The sequence below is a fragment of the Procambarus clarkii genome, chromosome 72 (genome assembly GCF_040958095.1).
Source record: "Procambarus clarkii isolate CNS0578487 chromosome 72, FALCON_Pclarkii_2.0, whole genome shotgun sequence".
Lineage (NCBI taxonomy): Eukaryota > Metazoa > Arthropoda > Malacostraca > Decapoda > Cambaridae > Procambarus > Procambarus clarkii.
The window spans coordinates 22,885,481-22,897,562 of record NC_091221.1 but is presented as its reverse complement, the minus strand read 5'-3'; the positions used below and the strand labels follow the sequence as shown (position 1 = coordinate 22,897,562).

Below are 12,082 nucleotides of genomic sequence, written 5' to 3'. Positions count from 1 at the left end.
ACTGTTTTAAATGTATGAGTCACTAGTATGCTCTGATATATGTTCTGCAATGAAAATAAAGATTGTTTTGTTGTTAATTACTCCATAAATGTGTAATGTGTTAATTCAGTCTAAAATCTTTTTGCAACGTTTATATGCGATATACGTAGCTGGAAACTACCTAATATTTAAAAATAATAGTTACAACATTCTATTAATATATAATGTTGAAATAAATATCACACAAAGTCTGTATATCTGTTTATAGATGTCTTATAAAAAAAAATTTAAAATAGTATTAATGATGTTTGTGAATCTTGAGTAAAAATTATGTTAATTATTATTAATCTAATTGTTATTATTTTAAGTAAAAGAATTGCAAGTATTCGCATAACCACGGGATCTCTGTTTGTGTATGAATGCACGGATTTGTTTTTGTTATGAGAGGGACGCCTTAGAAAGCATGGTGTAGGCCACCTGTGGCTCACATCCGATCCCACGATCGTCGTCGCCCCTAAATCAATACAACAGGTATTTAGTATTTACGATTATAATAAGTAATATTTCTTTTATAATAATATTGCAGCAGGTGGTGTAGTGGTAGGACACTCGCCTGGCGTTCCGCGAGCGCTATGTCATGGGTTCGTATCCTGGCCGGGGAGGATTTACTGGGCGCAATTCCTTAACTGTAGCCTCTGTTTAACGCAACAGTAAAATGTGTACTTGGATGAAAAAACGATTCTTCGCGGCGGTTATCGTATTCCAGGGACCTGCCCGAAACGCTACTCGTACTAGTGGCTGTACAAGAATGTAACAACTCTTGTATATATCTCAGGTTAGGGGCTAGGCATTTACACTCTTAGGTCAGCAAACTAGCTAGAAGGTTAGACTATTAGACTCCACTGGTCAATCGGGGCCCTGCATGACTCAGCTTATCCTAACCTAGCCCAGCTTAAACCATCTTAGCATAGTTCATTCTAGCTGTGCATAGTGCTTGCACAGCCTTGCTTATCCTAGTTTACCTCTTCCTAGCCTACCGTAGCCAAGCCTATCCCAGTATACCCTTACCTAGTCTTGCCTAGCCTAACCCTGCCCTGCTTTTAAACATGACCAGTCCTTCCTACCCTAGCCAAGCCCTGACCAGCTTAGCCAAGCCAATCCCTGCCAAGATTTAGCATAGCCTTGCCTTTTTATTAATATATAGAGGGTACCACCTCTGGTTGAGTATGTAGGAACCCTCCACTTATAGGGTTGAGGGTTCCATATATATATATATATATATATATATATATATATATATATATATATATATATATATATATATATATATATATATATATACATATATATATATATATATATATATATATATATATATATATATATATATATATATATATATATATATATATATGCGGAAAATTCACAGAGAAATATGCAATGAGGTGAACGTTTCGGCTTTGTTAAAGCCTTTGTCAACACCAGACTGACCACGGGATCAGTTAGATCAGTTGCGTTAGGTCAGTCTGGTGTTGACAAAGGCTTTAACAAAGCCGAAACGTTCACCTCATTTCATATTTCTCTGTGGATTTTCCGCATAAAATGATCAGTGTTTTGTGATCGTCAATTGCATATATATATATATATATATATATATATATATATATATATATATATATATATATATATATATATATATATATATATATATATATATATATAATATAAATAATGTGTGTGTAAACATGCCACGTGTGTGTAAATCACAAAAATTGACACTTGATGAAAAATGTGACAGTGTCAGACCACGGAGGAAGAATTGAAACAGGAATTTCCTTAAGTACTTTCATATATTAATACATCTTCAGAAGGAATAATTTTTTATATAAATTAAATTAAAAAAAAATCATTCCTCCATGGCCTGACACTCATATATATATATATATATATATATATATATATATATATATATATATATATATATATATATATATATATATATATATATATATATATATATAATGTGCGTGTGTACTCACCTAGTTGTGCTTGCGGTGGTTGAGCTCTGGCTCTTTGTCATGTATGTATGTATTCATATACTGTATATATATATATATATATATATATATATATATATATATATATATATATATATATATATATATATATATATATATATATACATATATATAATATTTTATATATCCTGCCTGAAATGCTGCGTGTACTAGTGGCTTTACAAGATACTTCTTATAAAGATAGCATTTTGTGGTTATTCTCTATATCTGGTTCACCTAACAGTAAATAAGTACCTGGGAGTTAGACAGCTGCTATGGGCTGCTTCCTAGGGATGTGTGTGTGTGTTTGTATTCATGTTGAATTTTACAAAGTAGGAAGAGATGTTTGTAAAAAAAAAATCAAATATTTTTGAAAGTATAAGTAGATTTGATATTTTTCTTTAATTGTTTATGTCTGCTGTCTCGCCTCCTTTATAAAATGGCATCATTCTTGCTTTTTTAAGGATATCAGGAAAAGTAAGGCACTCCAGAGATTTGTTGACTCCTTCCTAGTGTTGCCTAGCCCAGCCCAGCCTAGACAAGGCAGGCTGGGTATCCTAGCCTCACACAGCTTAGCCCCAACCTACATGTAGCATCCCAGTCCATCCTAAGTGATCATTACCTTACTGGCTGTGTTTTCTCTTCAGCCCTGAATGTAATGTGGTGGAACATAAGCAGATACATATCAGGTCTTAGAGAATCTGTACTTCATACATTTCTTAATAATGTCTCACAAATATTTAAATAATTAAGCAAAAATTGTATAATAACTTCATATTATTCTTGCAATTTATTTTTGCATTTTTATTATACAAAATTTACATTTTAAAAGATTACCTCTATTTTTAGATTGATGACTTGAAGACTACAGTGCCATCCACAGCAAATCATGGTCTTAAAATATCTCCTAGCAATGACGAGACCAATTTTCACAGAGATCAAATTTTTGCTAAGCAGTAGTCACAGGTAAATATATATTATATATATAATATTATATATATAAAATTAACTACTTCATTGCTCAAAGCACCTTTAGACATTCTGAGAGTTGTGCTATTTTATTAATGAATTAATTAGGCTATATTTTAATGTTTTGTAATGTTTTCATTACTTTTTTTGTTTTGAAATATAAATTGCTGAGTTTTGAAACATTTTGACATTAACTATACCTGAATATTTATAAACAAAAAAATACCAGAACTATGTCCTTGACAATTGCACTAAGAAGTCTTTGCCAAAATCAGGTGCTCAGTGCAGTAGTTAAAAACTTAAAAGTTGTACCACCTCTGGTGCAAGATTAGGGACCCATAGCCTCAGAGAAGAAAATAGAGAGTACTCAGAGAAGGCCTTGAATAATAGGCAGGCTGTTTGTGTGTGTTTCGACGGTAAGCTTGCTGACACGAAATGTAGTTACCTAAGTGTAGTTACAGGATTAGAGCTACGCTCGTGGTGTCCCGTCTACCCAGCACTCTTTGTCACATAATGCTTTGAAACTACTGACGGTCTTGGCCGCCACCACCTTCTCACTTAACTTGTTCCAACCGTGTACCACTCTGTATGCGAAAGGAAATTTTTTTATATTTCTTTGGCATCTTTGTTTAGTTAGTTTAAATCTATGACCTTTTGTTCTTGAAGTTCCAGGTCTCGGGAAATCTTCCCTATCGATTTTATCAATTCCTGTTACTATTTTGTACATAGTGATTTTATCACCTCTTTTTGTTGTCTTCTAGTTTTGGCATATATAATGCCTCTGACCTCTCCACATAGCTCTTGCCCTTTAGTTCTGGGAGCCACTTAGTAGCATGTCTTTGCACCTTTTCCAGTTTGTTGATGTGTTTCTTAAGATATGGGCACCACACAACCGCTGCATATTCTAGCCTTGGCCGAACAAAACTCGTGAACAATTTCTTTAGTATTTCGCCATCCATGTATTTAAACGAAATTCTGAAGTTAGAAAGCGTGGCATAGGCTCCTCACACAACGTTCTTTATGTGGGCCTCAAGTGATAGTTTTCTATCTAGAATCAACCCTAGACCTCTTTCTTATATCAGAATTATATAAAGATTTCTCACATAATTTGTAGGTTGTGTGGGATCTATGTTCTATTCCACATTCCATAACATGGCATTTATTCACATTAAATTTCATTTGCCAAGTGGTGCTCCATATACTTATTTTGTCCAGGTCTTCTTGAAGGGCATGACAATCATCTAAATTTCTTATCCATCCCATTATCTTAGCATCATCAGCAAACATGTTTATATAATTCTGTATTCCAACTGGTAGATCATTTATGTAGACAATGAACATTTCTGGTGCATGTACTGTGGTACTCCACTTGTGACACTTCTCCAGTCCGATTGCCTCTGATTACTGCCCTCATTTTTCTATCAGTCAGAAAATTTTTCATCCATGTTAGAAGCTTACCTGTCACCCATCCAAAATTTTCTAGTTTCCAGAACAACCTCTTATGTGGAACTCTGTCGAAAGCCTTTTTTATGTCTAGATAGATGCAGTCGACCCAACTACCTTTTTCCTTTAAAATCTCTGTGGCTCAATCATAGAAACTGAGTAAATTCGATACACAGGATCTTCCAGATCGAAAACAATACTGTCTGTGTGATATTATATAATTTCTCTCAAGGTGTTCTACCCATTTAGTTTTTATTATTTTTTTTCAATCTTTTCACTGTTACACTTGTCAATGATTCAGGTCTATAACTGAGAGGGGTGGGGTCTTCCCTGTTGCCACTTTTGTAGATTGGAACTATGTTAGCCTTTTTCCACATGTTTGCTATGACTCCTATACACAGGGATGCCTGAAAGATCAGGTGAAGTGAAAGGCTGAGCTCAGAGGCACATTCTCTCAGAACCCATGGTGAAACTCCATCTGGACCAACTGCTTTGTTCTTACTTAGCTACTTTAGCATATTTTCCACTTCATCTCTAGACACCTCTATACGCTCTATGATGTTCTCAGAAATTCTTATTGGTCTGGTTCTCTTAAGATTTCATTTTGTATAAACACACTTTGGAACTTTTGGTTTAATGTTTCACACATTGCATTATCATTTTCTGTGAATCTGTTTCCTATTTTCAACCTCTGGATATTATCCTTTACCTGCAATTTGTTGTTTATGAATTTGTAGAATAGGCCCAGTTCTGTTTTATTTTTATCCATTATCCCTTTTTAAAAATTTCTTTCTGCCTCTCCCCTTACTGCTGTATAGTTGTTTCTCGCATCTTTGTATCGCTGGTATGATTGGGGGTTTGGCTTCTTTCTATGTTGATACCTGCTTGATGGGGTTCTGCTCTTCTACTCCCCAAGCCCGGCCCGAGGCCAGGCTCGACTTGTGAGAGTTTAGTCCACCAGGCTGTTGCTTGGAGCGGCCCGCAGGGCCACATACCCACCACAGCCCGGCTGATCCGGAACTTCTCTTAGAAAACAGTCCAGTTTTCTCCTAAAGATGTCCACGGTTGTTCCGGCAATATTTCTTATAGTCGCTGGGAGGACGTTGAACAACCGCGGACCTCTGATGTTTATACAGTGCTCTCTGATTGTGCCTGTGGCACCTCTGCTCTTCACTGGTTCAATCTTGCATTTTTTTCCATATCGTTCACTCCAGTACGTTGTTATTTTACTGTGTAGATTTGGGACCTGGCCCTCCAGTATCTTCCATGTGTATATTATTTGGTATCTCTCTCGTCTCCTTTCTTGAGAGTACATTTGGAGAGCTTTGAGACGATCCCAATAATTTAGGTGTTTTATCTCGTCTATGCGTGCCGTATATGTTCTCTGTATTCCCTCTATTTCAGCAATCTCTCCTGCTCTGAAGGGGGAAGTGAATACTGAGCAGTACTCGAGACGGGACAACATAAGTGACTTGAAGAGTACAACCATTTGTGATGGGATCCCTGGATTTGAAAGTTCTCATAATCCATCCGATCATTTTTCTGGCTGACGCAATATTTGCTTGGTTATGCTCCCTAAACATTAGATCGTCGGACATCATTATTCCCAAATCCTTGACATGCTGTTTTTCTACTATGGGAAGATTCGATTGTGTTTTGTACCCTGTATTATGTTTCAGATCCTCATTTTTGCCATACCTGAAATTTATCACTGTTAAACATCATGTTATTTTCTGCTGCCCAATCGAAAACTTTGTTGACATCTGCTTGTAGTTTTTCAATGTCTTTCATTCCATTTTTGTGTCTTTTGGGATGTGGCCCTCTCTCAATTTCTGTTGAACCAGTCCTGTTTTTTGGCCCTGCATCTCTGTTTTGGTATGAATGTTTGTGTGCCTTCATTGTATATTTTGCAAAATTTGGCATACATTTAATTTACTTCCCTGTCTAGCAACAAGTCTGCCTAATTACTTATTAAAAAAAAATTGAAGTTCCCCATAGTGACCTCTCTCTCTTGAAATCAAGTTTATCAACTGTTTCAATGTCCCCATTTTCTGTGTGTGTGTGTTTGGAGGCTAAGCTTGCTGATACCATGTGTGTGTGTGTTTGGAGGCTAAGCTTGCTGATACCATGTGTGTGTGTGTGTGTGTGTTTGGAGGCTAAGCTTGCTGATACCATGTGTGTGTGTGTGTTTGGAGGCTAAGCTTGCTGATACCGTGTGTGTCTGTGTTTGGAGGCTAAGCTTGCTGATACCATGTATGTGTGTGTGTGTGTGTGTGTGTTTGGAGGCTAAGCTTGCTGATACCGTTTGTGTGTGTGTGTGTGTGTTTAGAGGCTAAGCTTGATGATACCATGTGTGTATTTGGAGGCTAAGCTTGCTGATACCATGTGTGTGTGTGTGTTTGGAGGCTAAGCTTGCTGATACCATGTGTGTGTGTGTGTGTTTGGAGGCTAAGCTTGCTGATACCATGTGTGTGTGTGTGTTTGGAGGCTAAGCTTGCTGATACCATGTGTGTGTGTGTGTGTGTGTGTTTGGAGGCTAAGCTTGCTGATACCGTTTGTGTGTGTGTGTGTGTGTGTGTTTAGAGGCTAAGCTTGCTGATACCATGTGTGTATTTGGAGGCTAAGCTTGCTGATACCATGTGTGTGTGTGTTCGGAGGCTAAGCTTGCTGATACCATGTGTGTGTGTGTGTTTGGAGGCTAAGTTTGCTAACACCGTGTGTGTACTCACCTGTTTAAATAATAATAGGGGTGTGTACCACCTCTGGTGCAATTGTAGGGACCCACAGCCTTGAAGAAAATAGAGTATTCAGAGAAGACCTTGTGGATTCTCACTGAACACTAATCTTTTCTTCTCCTATCACCCCTCTTATTTTGTTTTATGCTGTATTCTATTATATATCATATAAATACATAGCCAAATGGCAATATTTATTATGTCTATACAAAAAGAAGACATCCACTTTATTTTTTTTCTCTCCTTTGTTTCTATGTGGATTTTGTTGTGACTAATGATTCTCCTCCTTCCCATCAACAGGTCTTCCTCACTGGGCTTGCTCGGCTTTTGTGTTACTGTGAGGGTGCCATCATCGTTTACCCTTCAAGACTGACTCATGCTGTCATTGCATTTGTGGACTTCCCTTCACAGTAAACAGTCCTTCTCCATATGGTGATTGTCCAGGGCAAGCAGGGTGTGACTGCCATCTTGGAGAAGCAGGGTCTTTTAATATGAAGAATCTTCCGTCTTCTCTACTTACGCCAGCTTGTGCCGGCCTTGCATTCTTGTTACTTCATGGCCCTTGGGCCTTTTTTATTTATTTTACATAATAAATTTTTTTATTAATACCCGTGTTTCACAAGAGATCCTTAACATTTTAAGCACCAATTGTATTGACATTTTAAGCACCAAATGTACGTCTTGTAACCTTTAAGACATAAATAGACAAGACATAGATAAATGAGTGAATAATACTGAGTGACTAGGTTAGGGCGAGGAACATAGTACAGTGTCTGGCTTTGGAAGAATGCCTACTGTTTTAGAAACCTTATTGCCATGATCATAATCGTATGGGTTAAAAAGCATTTGTTGTCACTCCTACACTGTGGCTTGTTGAGCTTGAAACCTTTGCTCCTTGTTCGTGTTACATCTGACCTTTTGAAGAAATTGTATGAATCAATATCCTCCAAATTGTTCAGTATTTTAAAGGTTTCGCTCTATTAGTCTCTCATTTGCATATATCTAAGTATATAGATTAGATATAGATTTAGATTAGATTTTTTAGTCAGGTAAAGGTACATACATTGCAGATGAGTTACAAAGGGAAAGACATTGACTAGAGTTCACTAGCTCTATTGGAAGAGAAACGTCTGCAAGACAAGTGTGGGCAAAAATTAAGGTAGCAGCGGCTCACAACGACCCCCAACGGCTTCATTTTGTATCTTCTCCAACTTGCCCATCCTACCTTTACCAAAACAAGAAATGACAGGTGCAGCATAATCAATAAGAAATCTTACAGTACTCAAGTACATCATTCGTAGCACTTGGACTCCCACTCCTTTCCACAGCATGCCAAGGCCTTCAGAGGTTGTAATCTCTTCCGACATTGACTCAACAGTCTGTTCATCTCAGTTTCCAAACTCTCATAGGTATATCCAACATATATGCCTAAATATTTATATATATTAACTAGATTTTTACCGTTTATTTCCAATATAATGGGCCTCCTACTTCTACATTCAAACTTTAGTTTTGTCTTCATTAACCACTAGTCCCATGTGGTGACACTGGTTTCCGAAATTGTCCAACACTGTTTGAATCTTTGAAATATCTTTGCCCTGAAACAAAATATACCATCAGCATATATGATTGGAGTTACCCAATTTGAGTATTTCTCAGATGCTATCTTATTCATTAGTACATTAAACAGGGTGAGACTCAACACTCCTCCCTGAGGTGTGCAGAGTTCTTGACCTTGATACCTTGAACCATACAACCTTGATACCACACCTGAGCCTTCCTTTCCTGAAGATAATCCCCTATCCAGCGCAATAATCTCCCTTCAACACCAAGACCAGCTAATTCATATAAAATAACCTCTTTGTTGGCTTTATCAAAAGCTCCTTATAAATCAATAAAAATTCTATAATAATCATTACCATTAGCTAGACATTTAATAATACAGTCAGAGGTACTTTTTCCTCTGAGGAACCCGAAAAATTATTAGACAGCTGATCACCTATTATATACAAAAGTTTATTTAAAATGATCCTCTCCATCATTTTACAAAAACACGAGGTTAAAGACACAGGTCTGTACTCTCCATTGGCTTTAGGGATAAGGATGATCATAGTTCTTTTTCATTTACTGGGAATTCTGCCCTCTTTATAACTAATATTAAAGAGGTCTAACAGCGGGCTTTTCGTCATAATGGCAAGTTCATTAAGTATTTCATAAGTTACTCCATCCTCCCCAGGGGGCGGTAGATTTCCCAACTTTAATCGCCGTTATTAGTTCTTCTCTGGTAATACCTGTGCAAGTGACATCACCACTGTTACCTGCTGTAAGTATAAAAATCTTTCTTAGATCTTTCCAAGAATCAAACGACTCTCTCGTTACAGCGGGTAATTAAATGAACTAAGTTTGGCAGCTTCCGCCCATTTGTTTACGAGACCTTTTGCAATTCCTTATGGGTCAGGATGTGCAACAAAATTATGCTTTTTACCCCTTATTTCATTTATGTCTTGCCGGATTTCCTTCAAGTTTGTTACTCCTAACTTTCTCTGCAAACTCCTGCCAATACTTGCTCCAAATTTCCTTTCTCTTCTCCGCAAACTTTTATGGGGGGATGCTTTTCTATACCAGATGTTTTCCGGTTCAATGTTGCATTAAATACATCTACCTCCTTAATTAAATCTTAATAAAATGCTTCTGCCGAAACTGGCTTATAAGTATCATACCAAGACTTAATATGACCAACAAGACCCCTTAATTCTCCCTTATTAAACTTTAAGCTTTTCCTCTGAAGGCAGGCATGCTTTTTATCTAGTTTAAGCTGTATTTGTAATGCAAAATCTCTTAGCATTTCATCCACAGTAAGACAATTCTCCTCTATGCCCTCAGCATTTATCAAACAAGCATAATCTAATCTCCCTCCCCTCAGATGAGTAGGAGAGGGCTCGCCCAGCAGTTGAACATCTTCATGTTCAACATGTTCATCTTCATGTTCAGATTGTTACCATCCCTATCCCCAGTTTCCTGGAGTTCTGCTATGTTAATATTCTCTCTAAGAGTATAATAGTGTACATCCACCGCTCTAGTTTTTAATCCATTAACGTTCCAAGATAATATTATCAATCTACTTTCATCCATGAACTCCGTAATATTTTTTCTTTCTCCTCACTTGCACAACTACTACTAACATCGAAGGTAATAGTATTCATATATATTTTCTTTGTTATTTCTGTATACCTTTTTACTTTAACGAAGGTACCCCCCAGGTGTAGGGAGGAATGATCTTTTCCAGGTATATTTTGAAAATCAGCATCGTTTTGCCACGTACCGCTTCGGTGGGAAGGCGGTTCCATGAGTTAATAACTCTGTGGGTGAAAAAGTATCTCCTGTAACTGGTAACTGGCTATTCAGACGAAGGACTTCGGGTAGATGTAGTTTACATGGACCTGAACAACGGTCGTAGTCTGCTGTCTGCTCTGTGTCGAGGCTGTAGCGTCTTGGGTCGATTAGAACTGTACACGCCGAGTGCTACATTCTTGACTGGAGATTGTACTGTGTGCTATTCGATTGATTGATGAAGATTAAGCCCCCCAAGAGGTGACACGGGCATGAATACCCCGTAAGTGGTGGCCCTTTTGAGCCATTACCAATATCAAGAGCTGATACTGGAGATCTGTGGAGGTGCGACTGCACCCTGCGTGACGGGAGATGTCTCCCGTGTGGTGTGTGCTATTCTGATTTATTTATAAAGATTAAGCCACCCAAGAGGTGGCACGGGCATGAATAGCCCGTAATGTGCTATTCTCAAGTCGCTTGCAACACCTCACAGTAAGATATAGAAGGGTGGAAAACCGTTACCTGTAAATAGGGATAGGATTAATGCTTGTGTAATTAGTTATGCCATTATGATGATGAGATAATGGAGTATAAGGATTACTCGATCACTACATCACCTTCAACTATTACTAGGGGAACTATTCCATGGTCCAGCGATTTTCTGAATAGGAGTTTCACTGGCAAGCATAGTGAATTAAGAGCATAAGAATAAAGGTAACTGCAGAAGGCCTATTGGCCCATACGAGGCAGCTCCTATCTATAACCACCCAAACCCACTCATATACATGTCCAACCCACGCTTGAAACAATCGAGGGACCCCACCTCCACCACGTTACGCGGTAATTGGTTCCACAAATCAACAACCCTGTTGCCAAACCAGTATTTACCCAAGTCTTTCCTAAATCTAAACTTATCCAATTTATACCCATTGTTTTGTGTTCTGTCATGTGTTGATACTTTTAATACCCTACTAATATCCCCTTTGTTATGTCCATTCATCCACTTGTAAACCTCTATCATATCACCCCTAACTCCTCGCTTTTCCAGTGAATGCAATTTAAGCTTTGTTAATCTTTCTTCACATAAAAGATTTCTATTTTGGGGAATTAACTTAGTCACCCTACTCTAGACACGTTCAAGTGAATTTATATTCATTCTATAATATGGCGACCAAAACTGAGCTGCATAATGTAAATGGGGCCTAACCAGAGCAAGATATAGCTGAAGAACCACACCAGAACATAAGAACATAAGAACATAAGAACAAAGGTAACTGCAGAAGGCCTATTGGCCCATACGAGGCAGCTCCTATTCTATAACCACCCAATCCCACTCATATACTTGTCCAACCCGTGCTTGAAACAATCGAGGGACCCCACCTCCACAATGTTACGCGGCAATTGGTTCCACAAATCAACAACCCTGTTACTGAACCAGTATTTACCCAAATCTTTCCTAAATCTAAACTTATCCAATTTATACCCATTGTTTCGTGTTCTGTCCTGTGTTGATACTTTTAATACCCTATTAATATCCCCCCGGTTATGTCCATTCATCCACTTGTAAAC

General features: G+C 37.7%; 1 long non-coding RNA gene across 1 annotated transcript; it reads left to right on the top strand.

Annotated features, from left to right (window-relative positions):
• Positions 1-406: 406 nt before the first annotated feature.
• LOC138356489 (uncharacterized) lies at positions 407-7,731 on the top strand. Its single transcript, XR_011224473.1, has 3 exons — positions 407-510; positions 2,886-3,002; positions 7,484-7,731. It is a non-coding gene; the product is annotated as an uncharacterized lncRNA (long non-coding RNA).
• The last annotated feature ends 4,351 nt before the right edge of the window (positions 7,732-12,082 follow it).